This window comes from Leuresthes tenuis, unplaced genomic scaffold (genome assembly GCF_036924035.1).
Source record: "Leuresthes tenuis unplaced genomic scaffold, fLeuTen1.0.hap1 SCAF_16, whole genome shotgun sequence".
Taxonomy (NCBI): domain Eukaryota; kingdom Metazoa; phylum Chordata; class Actinopteri; order Atheriniformes; family Atherinopsidae; genus Leuresthes; species Leuresthes tenuis.
The window spans coordinates 22,245,649-22,258,617 of record NW_027325370.1 but is presented as its reverse complement, the minus strand read 5'-3'; the positions used below and the strand labels follow the sequence as shown (position 1 = coordinate 22,258,617).

The 12,969-nt window shown below is 40.2% G+C and overlaps 1 protein-coding gene across 2 annotated transcripts in view; it reads right to left on the bottom strand.

Annotated features, from left to right (window-relative positions):
- Positions 1-3,427, bottom strand: part of LOC140272241 (metabotropic glutamate receptor 4-like) — a 181,934-nt gene extending 178,507 nt beyond the window's left edge. For both annotated transcript variants that reach the window (XM_072367617.1, XM_072367616.1), the window contains exon 1: positions 3,004-3,427. The gene's annotated coding sequence lies outside the window, so the exon portion shown is untranslated. The remainder of the gene's footprint in view (positions 1-3,003) is intronic.
- Between the last annotated feature and the right edge of the window lie 9,542 nt (positions 3,428-12,969).

Sequence of the window (12,969 nt, the reverse complement as noted above, 5' to 3'; positions counted from 1 at the left end):
AGCACAGCAAAGCCACACAGACGGCCCCCTGACGAACAGATGGACAGCAGGAGAGGAAAGCAGAGGAGGTGATCCAGAATGTGCACACACCATGACCATGAGTCAGTGATGAAGAACAACAGAGGAATGGATATTGAAAAGTCCTCCAGCAAACTGAGAAAGCTGCTGTCTGCCTCTTTCCTCTCGTCTGTCGCTCTCTTTCCACTGACTGTGAATTTCAGCGCTGACGTATGCTCTTACTTTCAAGCCAGTGTGAAAGGATAAGGAAAAGAAGCCGACGAGAAGAATAATTTATCCTGCCCTGTTCCTATAATGTCACACTAACTCACAGCAGCATGGAAAATGAATTACAAAAGACAGCGGAAGAGACAGTAAACTTATCCTGGATGATTTTCTGGGTATAAAGGGAACATTATAAGGTCTGAAACAGATTACAGTACAAGGAAACTCATTTATAAGTTAAGGTTCAAAGTAACAGGCTTTTTTTTGCTGCCAGTCAATCTGTTTGTTGGAGCTTCTCCCAGCTTTGTATCTTAATGATGTGCTTTTGTGTATAAGAGAAAGTTGTTAATGAAGGGGAATATGGCACACTGTCTCGCACCATTAGAAACTTGGAGAACATTATTGGTACTCTCTTTAATGTTCAAATATCCCCTTCAAAAAAGAAGACTGTATAGAAAACATTTTCCAAAGCTCTCAACGGTTCATTTTGCAGGAATTGTTGTCTCTATGAACAGGGCCTCTGGTGCCTCACATTCTGACAGATTGCATACAAATCCCACCTTCAGCTGGCAGCCCCTAACTCGAGCTATGGCCTGAACCCTAACCCCAATAACCGAAACCAAACACCAACCTTTATTTGGTCAATGTTGTAGTGGATGGTGCACAGCTCCATTCAGAGAACACAGCTCATGAAGGGTCCGAAAAAAGGTCAACTCTCCAACTGCACACTTCAAGTCTTTTGGGAAATTACTAGGGTTGTGAGAGCTGTATATTTTCCATCTCAAAAGCAGAGTTAGAGTTGTCTTGAAAGGCAGTGCACACAAGTAGCAACTGCAGACTAGTTAGAAATAGAGGAAGAACCCTGAGAATTGCCACAATATTAAGTGTAAACTTGTTCTGATGAATATGACCAGGATAAAAACATGAAATTAAGAAAGAGCATTGATTGACACCAGATTGATACCAGTCAGATCAAAGTGAGAGGAGCATGACTTATCATGGTTTTGGATTAGCAACAATGAATTAGCTTTTGGACAGACACCTCAGGAACAGCGCTAGTGAGAAACTGATCCTTTTCATTATTGCTAATGTGATAAGAAATCTGAAATCCACCTGGCGTCATACAAGAATTGATTTGCTCAGAGTGGAGCATAATAAAGGGTTGCGAAGGTTGAGAATACAATTTTATTTTCCCAAATATTCACGACTGCACATGTACTGTGACTGCTGATGGAGATTTACACTCCAGACAGTGTGATATTACTCAAAGGGCGCAGACTGGGTGGAGAGCTATTGCAGTCTGTTATTTTTAACTGGGAGAATGAATGTATGGCAAGTGGGGTTTTTTTTGTTGTTGTTGTTCTTGTTTTATTTTCTAAATGGAATAAATGAAAGATACACTGATGTAGAAATACAGGGAAAAGTGTTTTTGCAGCAATGGGTTTCAAGATTTAGGGCTTCAAGAGAAAAAAAGAAAAGGATCAATCTAAATTTGAATTGCTTGGTGAAACTTGCTTTCTAGAACTGTTTAGTGAGAATGTGGTTGATTTTTAAAGAGCAACAGTGCAAAAACATAAAAGTCCTTTCTATTGGTGGTGCCATTTTGTAACAAAATCAGCCTAATTTTTTGTGGATTTGAGGAGGAGGCCTATCACCTCAAATTAAACCATTGTTGCTAATTGAAACACATCAGAGAGGCATTTGAAGTAGATGTGGATGTTGGACTTGAGAGATTTAGAGTGGAATCTATAAAAAAAACGCAGCAAAACACAGGCATGAATTCAGCAAGAAAAAAAAAACGTGAAAATAAAGAAAATCTATTTCACCGTATCTGACACAAAACAATGTGTGTTAATAGATTTTTGTTCCTTTCTTTACTTATAAATTGAGAGGGAATAAGCACATCTTTCCACATGAATTGAAACATGCCACGGGTAAATAAGTCTATTATTTGTGTATTTCAACATAGTGGAACAAGCATCTCGTGTCACACCCTGCAAGCAGCAAAAACGTGAGTAGCAATTAATGCATTCACTGACAGATAATCAACTGAGGCGTCAGCAAGCCGTACGACCCACCAGGACATCATGTCTCATTTGAAAATGATAAAATGCAAACATGGATTGCCGCCGAATCCCACCAACAACCCGCTGAGAGTGCAGAGTGAATGATATCCACTGAATTGCTTTACTTTGTGTGTGTACAGAGATTAAACCGAGAGATGAAATGTGTGAGGAACTGTAGAAAGCCAAGTAAAGGAAAGAAGAGAGGCGCTCACTGAGGGGGCTCCGGCTGATGAAGGGGTCCATTGTCCTTTCAAGACCCCAAATCAGCCCCATGAGGAACATCAACCTCCTTCGCTCTCCAGAAGCCTTTCAGCAAAGGTGATTCATCTGTTGAGCGTGATTAGTGGAGAACCACAGCCCTCCGAGGTAAAACACGCACGCACGCACGCACGCACACACACTCATTTATATATATATATATAGATATATATATTAACTCACAAGAAAATGGTTTATAAAGTCACAGTTTGCGATTGAAGCAGTCAAACAAAGACGAGAGGAAAGGGAGGACCTTAATTTATGGTGCGTTTCACTAATGCAAATAAAACACACCAATGTACCCTCAAGTGCTTTGACAGACTGTCCATTTGTGCAGCAGACACTAACAAACAGAAGCCACAACACAGCTGCGTAACTCCGTGATGCACGACTGTCAAACCTCCCCCAGACCCCGCTGATGCAAGTGTAACAGTGGAAAAGAAAAAAACTCGCTTACCTTTAAATCGCCTCGATACAAGTGAGCCTTAAGTGGTGAAAAAGAAGAAGTTCTGCAATATGTGAAGACGTTCTGTTTGGTTTCTTCCTCCTGCGTCTTCGTTTGGCTGCGCCAGCTCCACTCAGCTCTGGACTCCCGTGCTGTTTGAACGCTGCTCGCCAAAACCGCCGCACAAACACACACACGCACACAAAAAAAGACTGGAAAAATAAAGAAGAGGAGGGCAGAGGTGGGAAGTGAAAAAGCTAAGATGAATTGTTAGTTTGCGCTGGGGGAATAAAGTGTCCGGCGCAGACGCAGCGTTACTCCCAGACTTGATCTTCAACCAGATCTCCTGATTCTCGACCAACTCCGCCGCGCAGACGCTGTCCAGCAGCGAGTAGTGCTGAATGACACTCCGGGGTTTGCGGAGATTTCCTACTTTTCCTCCTCCTCACCAGCTTCTTCTACGCACGAATTTTCCCTCCTTCCGCTCAAGAGTGAAAATGATCCCTCCTTTTTTTTTACGACTCAACATGTTAGATCCTCACCAAAGGCGGGCTTTGTCTCGCACTGACACTTCTGGTAGTAAAAAAGAAAACGTGGGGTACAGTGACTGCGTAAAATCGTTGTTCATTGAGTTCCGTTAAAACATCTGCATTAGAAATGAATAAACTAATAAGCCAAGTCTATGAGGTTTTAAGTGGACTTAGGTGAGATGAGGATTCCAGTTTATAAGCGCTGGTGTGGTTGTGAAATGCTTTTTAAGCAAATGACAAACCATTTCAAGAGTTTTGTCAGTTCTCACATTCAGTTGGAGGATGCAAAAGCACGCAGATCTGAATGAGCTGCCTGGCTCCTTGCTTTCAGAGAGACCAGTGTGCGGTTATTGAGATTTATGCGTGAAATTGTTGCGACTCGCTCTTGAATTTGCTTCGCACCTTCTTCACTGGAAGCCCCGCTGGCGTCTGCTTTCAGGGTGAGTTTTATGCACAGACACGCTACTGAAGAAATTATTCACAATAACACACTGACGCACTTCCGACGCACGGGTTGGTTTAAATGCATTAAAAGGACGTGTGTGTGTGTGTGTGTGTGTGTGTGTGTGTGTGTGTGTGTGTGTGCGTGTGTGCGTGTGTGCGTGTGTGTGCGCGCGCGCGCGTTTCCTGCTGTCTTTATATCAGCTCTGTATTTATAAAATACCCTTTATGGACCTGTTAGTTGAGGATTGTGCATTCAGTTCCTCTGAGTTTAACGTCTAAATTCACAGTGCGACACATTAGTATTGAATTTCATTCTAAAGGCGCCGACTAGCGCATCTTCAGCTCCACTGCCGCCGCTCCTGGACGCTGTGCAGCAACCTGCGTGAATACTTGTTTCAAGTTGTGAAGCAGAATGCGCATCGAGGAGCTGCTGTCCTTTTTCAGTCTTTCGCACGCACGCCTCACTCGCGTTTATGAACTGCTTGCCGTTCACTGATGACCTCGGATCATCCCTCGGGTAATTTCAACTTGGTCATTAGAATCGCTTTTTCTTTATACGTTTATTACCGCGCTGATTACACTTATTGATTCATCAGTCTAATCAGTTGGACTGTGCTCCCCCAGTAATGAACAGAGCCGAAGCAGCAGATTCCATCTGAGGCTATACTTTAAAATTGGCTTTTTGGTTGGTGCATTTCAACAACATCATAAAGGCCCCGAATCTGAAAACAAAGTTTCAGGGGAATTTTGCTGATTATTGCAGTGTGCGTCACTAGATCTGGAACTAGAGCTGCAACACTTATCTGTCTCCTTATGATTATCAATAAAACTGTGTGAAATGGCTTAATTTCAACTCTTATTACCATTTGTGTAACAGTAGTGAACTGATTTAATCTAAAGGAATCTTTGAAAAGTACAAACATCAGGTGAAAACTGTGGACTAGAAGGCTGATGGTGTCCAACATGGAGTGTTCAGTCAGAAGGATCAAAATCCATCAGTTAACATCTTATTAGTTTTCATGTGCAGGCAATGGATCACTGTAGGAACCCTCCAGCCCCATAGTTTACTGACCTGAGTCAATATAAGTGAAAGGGAGAAAGCTGGGAGCCCTTATCAGCGACTTAATTTTTACAAATGTGAAATACGAGACAACTATTAATTAACCTTTACTGTGCTGTCTCATTGACTTTGTCACTATCCATAAGCATCAGCAATTATTGATGGACAGATATTGTGTTTATAATCTGAGACAAATGTGAAAACTCTTAGAGAGCAGACATTAGTTTAAGTCTGGAAAATTAGTTACAAAATGGTCTTTTAAAGATATCACCTGGGTCTTTTATTTCCAGCATTTTCCATCAGCTCATTAAGCAAATGATTTATAACAGCAGATCAGTCCCCTCTGATATATCATTAGATGCAGACTTACACCTTGAAAAACCAGAGGTATCAGGTCTAAGATGAGTGTAAGAAAAAGAACAATGAAGGAACTATGTCTGCAGTTAAGAACTGTGTTTACTTACTGTTAAGCATCAGTTAATTAGATTCTAAAAGTTATATTTAGGTCATAAATAGTAAATAAAGGAAGAAGTTGTAAAGGTGAATTTACTGTCTGAAAACTGACTTCGGTTCAGATGCCTTGCTGCTCTTTGGAAGAAGAATCTGATATATCTTCATGAGCTATTGAAACGCAAGCTGAAAAGACGACGCAAGCATTGGAATGGAGGAAGATTTTCAACAACGAGTCTACATGAAATTACATTTTTATGTTTTCTGGAAACCCCTGGATCTCCTGAAGAGTTGTAGCTCAAGAGGTAGAGAGGCCATCTTAAAATCCCAGTTGACATGTCGAAGTGTCCTTCGAGAGAAATGCTGACCTCCACATTGCCCCTCAAGGTGCACCTTACACCTTAGCAGTAAATTGATTTGGATAAAAGCATCTGGTAAACTGATTTAATGTACTAACAGATAGGTATTTAATATCTTTTTATACATGACTTATTTTCTAGCAACTGGGCTGGTATTCAGCAACACCAAGCAACGTATTTTTCCTTAATCCCAGCCAAGTATCTCCGTTCTATACATTTGTCAGGTATTTTACTTGTTGAAGCAGTGATGTCAAAGGTAAAACCAGAGGAGTACAGAGGAGTTGAGTTGTTTCAGTTGAAAGTATGTGTGCTTGATCGAGCTACCACCCCAGCCAACCTCCAAATAATACAACCCCGTGTGATGTCAACATCAATCACGCATGTGTCCCAAAAGTGTCACGGTGGAGAAGGCATATAGACATGCCCATGTGTGAAATAAATTTAAAGTTGACGCAGTGGTTTAACTGGCAGTGTCATATTGGCAGTGACTTTTTTAAGACTAATCGTGAAGACCAGGCTGCTTTTACAACAGAGCCATGATGTATTGATATGTGCAGGCTGTGGTTTGGCATTCTATTGCTGTAATAAACAGCACCCTCCCTCAAAAAAACGCCATCATGTTGGCAGCATATGTTGTTCCAAAACCTGTACCATTCAGCATTAATGCTGTTTTGACAGCTGGACATATACATACTTATCAAACGTTGAAACTGAAAAACAGGTTAACACATTTCATGTTTTATGTTGCGCTGCTTGTTAGGTTTCTGTATTTAAATAACAACGATTTTAACGACATTGAACAAATTACAGAAAAAAACTATTTGTATGGTTTTAGTGTTTCATAACTGTTGGATCTTTTCACATATATACATGTTTTTTTTGTTTCTATTTTGCTTTGAATTAGAGAGATTGGTATCGATAAGAGTATCAATAAGCAGTATTGGTACTGATACTTGTAGTATTGATATAATCAGAATGACACCCATTCCTGGGCATCATAAATGCTAAATAATATATATAGGTTATGGAACAACATATACAACATATTCTGCCATCAGACAGGTCCAACATCTCATCAAGCTCTGCAGGTGCTTTCTTATAACTGCAGACTCAATCACATTGACAATGGTAGGTATTTGTTTTAGTCATGCAAACTACAAGAGTATTCAATATTTTTCTCCCTAAACTTCATCTGGAAAAAAAAAGCTTTTTGGGAATGTTTGATAAAATAGTGTTTTGTAATATTGGTGTTTCTTTGTGTATTTTTTATTAAGTGATAGAGCTGAGTTAACATGCCCTAAGTATGTTGATTCCGTTAGTTTTGCCATGGGGTGTAGGGTAGTATATCAGTAGTTGTATGTCCTGCTGATTGGCAAGATTTACTTCCTGTTTTATTTTGAAAGAGCATTTGCATTCTGTTTAGTTTTGCTTCCTGCCCTTGTCTCACACCAGATTTCCTTTGCTGATTGCCACACATCAGCTTGGCATTAGTCGTCTCCTTCTCAGTATATTTACTCCTGGGTTTCCTTTTCTTCCTTTTCAGATCTTTGCCATTGTTTTTTTTTAATGATGTCATTGTTTAGCAATCTTCCCCACTGCATGACAACTTGCCCCTGCTCCAAAGTTTTTAAAAGTGTAGCTGGCATACAGTTGAAAATACATACCGTTCTCTTTTTTAAAAAAGAAAGGGTCAATCAGTTCTGTTTTTAATCACATTTTACACAGAGTCCCTTGTTTTCCAAGTGGGAGCAGATGAACCTCATCAAAGGTTATTAGATTGCCTCTCCGTTCTTTTAAACAATGTAGAGTCACATCTTGCAAAAAAGTGCTGAGTTAGTTTGGAATGAGTTCACAGTTTGTAACAGCTGGCAGATGTGAGAGCTCAGGTCATTGGGCTGGCAATGATTGCCACAGGTTTTATTGGCTTCGTGTGCACATCCCACAACAACCTCCTCAAATTCTCCTTTCATGCGCTTTTATTCAATTTTGCCTGTGTGGATTTTTGGTTTCCTACCTCATAGAGTGAAATGGTTTATCTTTCACAATGAGTGTGGATATGTTTAGTTTCTTTTTTTATTACAGTGACAGTGTTGTACTGCCTTATACTTTGTGGTCCAGACAGGCTTATACGGCAGTCATGCTTAGTTATAGAATGCTGTTGGGAGTGATTTTTTAATAGGGTTTTTAATTATTTGAGCTGCAAATGTATATTTTTGCCATCTCCTGACTGAACCAATGGCATAAATGCATTTTTCCCTGAAAGCATTCTAAGTAATGAACAAAGCGATGAGACATTGAGTCTGGAAGGCCTGATAGTAATTATTAGAGGGTTTTATTCATTTGAAAATGTAGGGCTTCTAAACCATAATGTTCTACCACTTTAATTATTGAATGAATAAGGGGCATGTCAGGATTAATAAATAATTTTTATTGTAATAAAAGTCTACTCTTTTGTCATCTTGGCCAGTCTCATGAGCTCGGGGGTCTATGAATTATTCTGTTCTGTCTTAGTCATGATCTATCTCAACGGTGTGGGCAGCAGGACTGGACTAGCTCTGCTCTTGTACTTTGTGACAGACTTGAGAACAGGAGAGAGATTCATACTTACAAACATTACAAACATATAAGTGAGTTACACCTTGGTTTTAAATCCAAATAACAAATAAATCTAAATAAACTGACAACTTTGGAATAACTCACTAATTACTGGGTTGGATAATGCTGCTCACAGTGGATGGAAACAACTGCAAAGCAGATAAGATGTGCTGTTTTTTTGTTCATAGATATTCAGTGTTCCTGCACACTGTGTACTGTGCAACATACAAACTGCACACAGAAAGGAGGTGAGGCGACCGCGCACCACTGTGCAGCCCAGTTTGCACAATGTGCCAGTTTGATTCGTACTATTAATCATCATTTAAAAGTGGCTTGTTTTCACTGCTAGGGGTCAAAAAGTGCTTTTGCTTATTTTGCTCACTACTATCAAGATTATAAGATGCCCATTTGTTGGCTTTACTTCCTTTTTTAAATATTTTCTCAGATACAGATCACATCTTTTATACCTTTATACCTTATACCTTTTTTCACAAGGTGAAAATGCACATTCAACAATGCACATTTAGTACTGAAAGAAAAAAAGTTCCTTTAAGCTGATAAGTGACTTAACTTTAAACAACGCTGGTGATTGGCCAACACATACTGACAGCAGATGAAAATTTCTATCTGTGATTACAGTAAGGTGCAATAAGTAATATGATGCATGCTACAAAATATTACATGTCTGTCTGTCCTTCGTGTCGTAGGAGGTAGTGATGGAGGTTACATTAGCAGCTAGGCTGGGACAAGCAGCATGAGTCCTGGGACTATGAGCATCAGAGTTCTGGGCGTTGGGCCATGAATCTGTCTGGCCCACTGTCCTGCATTTTCACCTCTGTAAATGGAACTGTGGGTGGCCTTCACAGCATTGCTTAAAAGTAAGGTAAGCTCTCTGGTCCCATAGATGCACCAAAGCACTTTTTTAAATGATTGTTTCAACATGACTTGTTAGCATTTTCTGTTACTGTTCCTTTTTATTTCAAATCACTGACAAAACCGGATAGTTTAAGCTATAAAAGCAAATCAACCTTTCCACATAAAACTGTCAGCACCAAAAGTTGATGCCAGATGTAGCACAGCTTAAAGGATGACTTCACAATCTGTCAAGCATGTCTTAAAAGAATTGATATCGGCATATCAGATATTTGGTACATCAAAATGATACACCATCTGGACTGCAATGCCATTTGTAGTGCAGAAAAACATTTCAAGTCCCACTTCAATAAAAAAAAAAAATCAACCTTTTCATGTTACATGTTCAGAAGGTGTTTTTTGTGTGTTACAAGACATATCAAAAGCAAGCTCAGCCATCAGCACTATGGCTGAGGATTTCTGATATGAATCTGCAGAGCACGGATGTTGCACATAGACAGGAGAAGTTACAGGAGAAACTAACACAAGCAAGGTGGAGAGGACAGGTAGTGTGTTTTCTTCTGGTTGCTGAAATGGCAGACGTGACATATTCTATTTGTGGCTGTGGTAGTATGAATTCAGATGCTGTAGACCTTTATGTTTTATCAAAAGATGTTACTACAGCCGACGTGGATTCAGTTTATTTGGAGACATTGGAGTTTCCCAATAAAAAAATACCAGAGAAGACAAAGGTCAGTGATCTAAATTTTTCAGAAAGCTGTTTCACAAATTTTACCCTAAAAACAGTTGTGTTTGCAACTTGATTATTATCAAGGCTGATGGTATTCCAGCCATTTATCTGACCCACTGCACGTACAAGCAGGTATGTCCGATAGGTCCATTCTTTTCATCCATCTCTTGTCCGTTTTTGATTTTTTTTTCTTTCTGTAAGACCATGAGGCAGATAGAACATTTGATGAGTGAGGTTCCTTGCAGTGGCCACTGGCTCTTGTTTACCAGGGCAAAATGAGTCAGCACAGTTTTTTTCCATGGCACAGGAAACTGTCAAGTAGGAAATGACTCCTCTCTGTTCTCCTATCAAATTTGACCCAAAAAACAGTTGGGTTTTCAAATAAATTCATGAAGCCTGATATTGTTTCAGCCATTTCCATGGGCTATATATCGGTAAGTTTATTTATTTTTGAATGTGTCCTCTCTTGGTCCCACTCTCGTTTGCAATTAACAGCAATCACCAAAGCCATCCGCAGCCCAGCTCCAAACCAGCTGTATTTTCAGGCTCTGTCTGCTGCTTCCGCAGGAATACAACCTGAGTCAGTGGCACACAGTTCACAGGAAAGCAGGCTTTTCCCGGGGAGGCGGCTTCACACTGTGTCAGACTTCTCACACAGCTGCCTCTTGAGCAATGGGTCCAAGGCAGACCGCTTCACTTCCTGGGTCAGAGACCTGCTCACCTGTATCAGTGTGTTACACAAAATGAATTACGTGGAAGTGGTTGCAACGGCTGAGAAAATCCCACAGTTCTGTTGCTCAGTGAGTGAGAGTTAGCAGCCCTCATAATGTTATTTGCTGTTTGTTCTCTATGTTTATGAGCATAACAGATTCAGTGACAACAGTGTTTTTTTCCTCCCAATTTAATTTGTCACAATGACAGTGTCAACAATGAAGGCGTGTTTTTAATCTAGTTGTTGGTGTGCGACATGGTGATTTAAAGAAATACAAAACTGAATATCATCTGCATAGCAGGGATAACAGATGTCATTAAAAGAATTTAAGATATTCTGAAGTGGGAGCAGGTATAAAAGAAACAATGAAGCCCCCAAAATAGACCCTTGTTGCGCACCATACAGTGGGGTTACATGAGTGCCATCGGATCGGCTTAATGGCTAAATTACAATAAGATTGAGTTATTCAGTTCATGTAGACACCTTATTCTGGCAAAAAAACGGGTCGGATCAGGTTACTCTCGATCGAATTAAGACCCCGAGATAACTCGATCCAAATGTACACTGAACGTGCGGCAGTGGATCGGATTGAGCGTTCTGTGCATGCTCGAGATTTTTTCCCAGGATCATCACCCGGAAGGCGAAGGAGACGATATTACTGTTGTTGTCGCCGCCGTCGGAAAGAAATAAACAACGCGATGGAGAATGCGCCGTTGTGCATCACGTTGTGCCATAAGCATCCTCATCACAAACTAAATGTTGAGGGAGGTAGCTTCATCTTGCTTTTTGTTCGCCATCTTTCTCGAATGCCTTAGTTTTGTTGTTGGTGGTTGTTGGTGAAGACGTCAACCGGAAGTGGCTCTATTAGCGATAGTTAAAATGGGTACAGCACCACCTATCGTACTGGGGTATCGCATGCTTTGTACCAGTGATTCAATTAATTCACCGCCATATAGCCAAGGATAATTACCCTTGCTCAGATAAGGAGCATAACCCAACTATAGCTATAATCGAGTTAATCTCATCATGTAGACCCATTGATAGTGAAGGGATGAAGAAGGGGACCTGAATTTAGCAACAGCCACAGAAAAAGATTGTTCAGACAGATATGAGGAAAACTATTTCAAGGCAGATCCTGATATACCAACTAAGGTCCACGAAGTTCTCTAGCGTTGCTGTGACTAATCTGAAGTAATATAATCATTTACACTTTAGGGGAAGCGAGGGATGTGGTTGTAGCAACCGCAGCTGCGATAGGAGAAGGTGCTTAGAAGGAGTTTAGATTTCAGTTTATCCTGCTTTTCAACAAACGTCTTGTCTTTTCTGTTTCTTTCAAGTGAAGTGAGGCAGTGGGTGCTTCACCTGTGTTCCCCTCTTACACCTTTTGGGCATTTGTCTCAGCCAACAGCCAAAACACATTGAAAAAAATTAATGCTGCTCTTGCAAAGAGCAGTTACCTGAAATATTCCTCTACGCTGGCCCTGTGCATCCACAACCGGTGCTGATGGTATACTTAATTTTCTTTCAATCAAATTAAATGAGATTATTTGTTTCTTGCTTCTGTCATTTTCAATTACCTATTAGATGGCACAGAAATTAAAAATGTATGTGATGCTCTTAAGAGAGATGATGAAAAGATCAACATTTGTGGCAGTCGGCAAAAGTTGCTTCTAACATAATTGGCATTACCAAAAGAAAGACATGCTTCAGCTAATGTTCCCTAAAGTGCAGTGAGTGTGACAGTCTGTGACAGTGCTGCTGCTTTACTACACAACACCCAGTTCAACCCTGCTGATGACAGAATAACTCATGTTGAAAGAGAACTTGTACAACAGATGATGCTAAAGCGTTTTATCACTTCAACAGCCAGAGAGTCTGAAACGCATAAATGAAAGCACAGAAGGCATTTTTTGTTTTGTTTTGTAAATGAGAAGTTTAAATTACAGTACTGCGCAAAACTGTCAAACCACCCATCATTTATGTTTATTTTCCAAGGTGTCAGACTTTATATAAAGAGGTCTTAAGAGACTGTTTTATTGACAAATTTTTTTATCCAGTCCTTTTACTTGAACATTTTTAAGAGGAATTTTTTTTTCTTGACAAGCAATTTAATATTGAACTCTGAATCATTGAAGAAAGATTTTGCACCGATCTACTAATGTCACGAACGAGTGGTGTGGTGGTGAGGATGACTATGACTATGAAAACCTGACAAGCCCATTGAC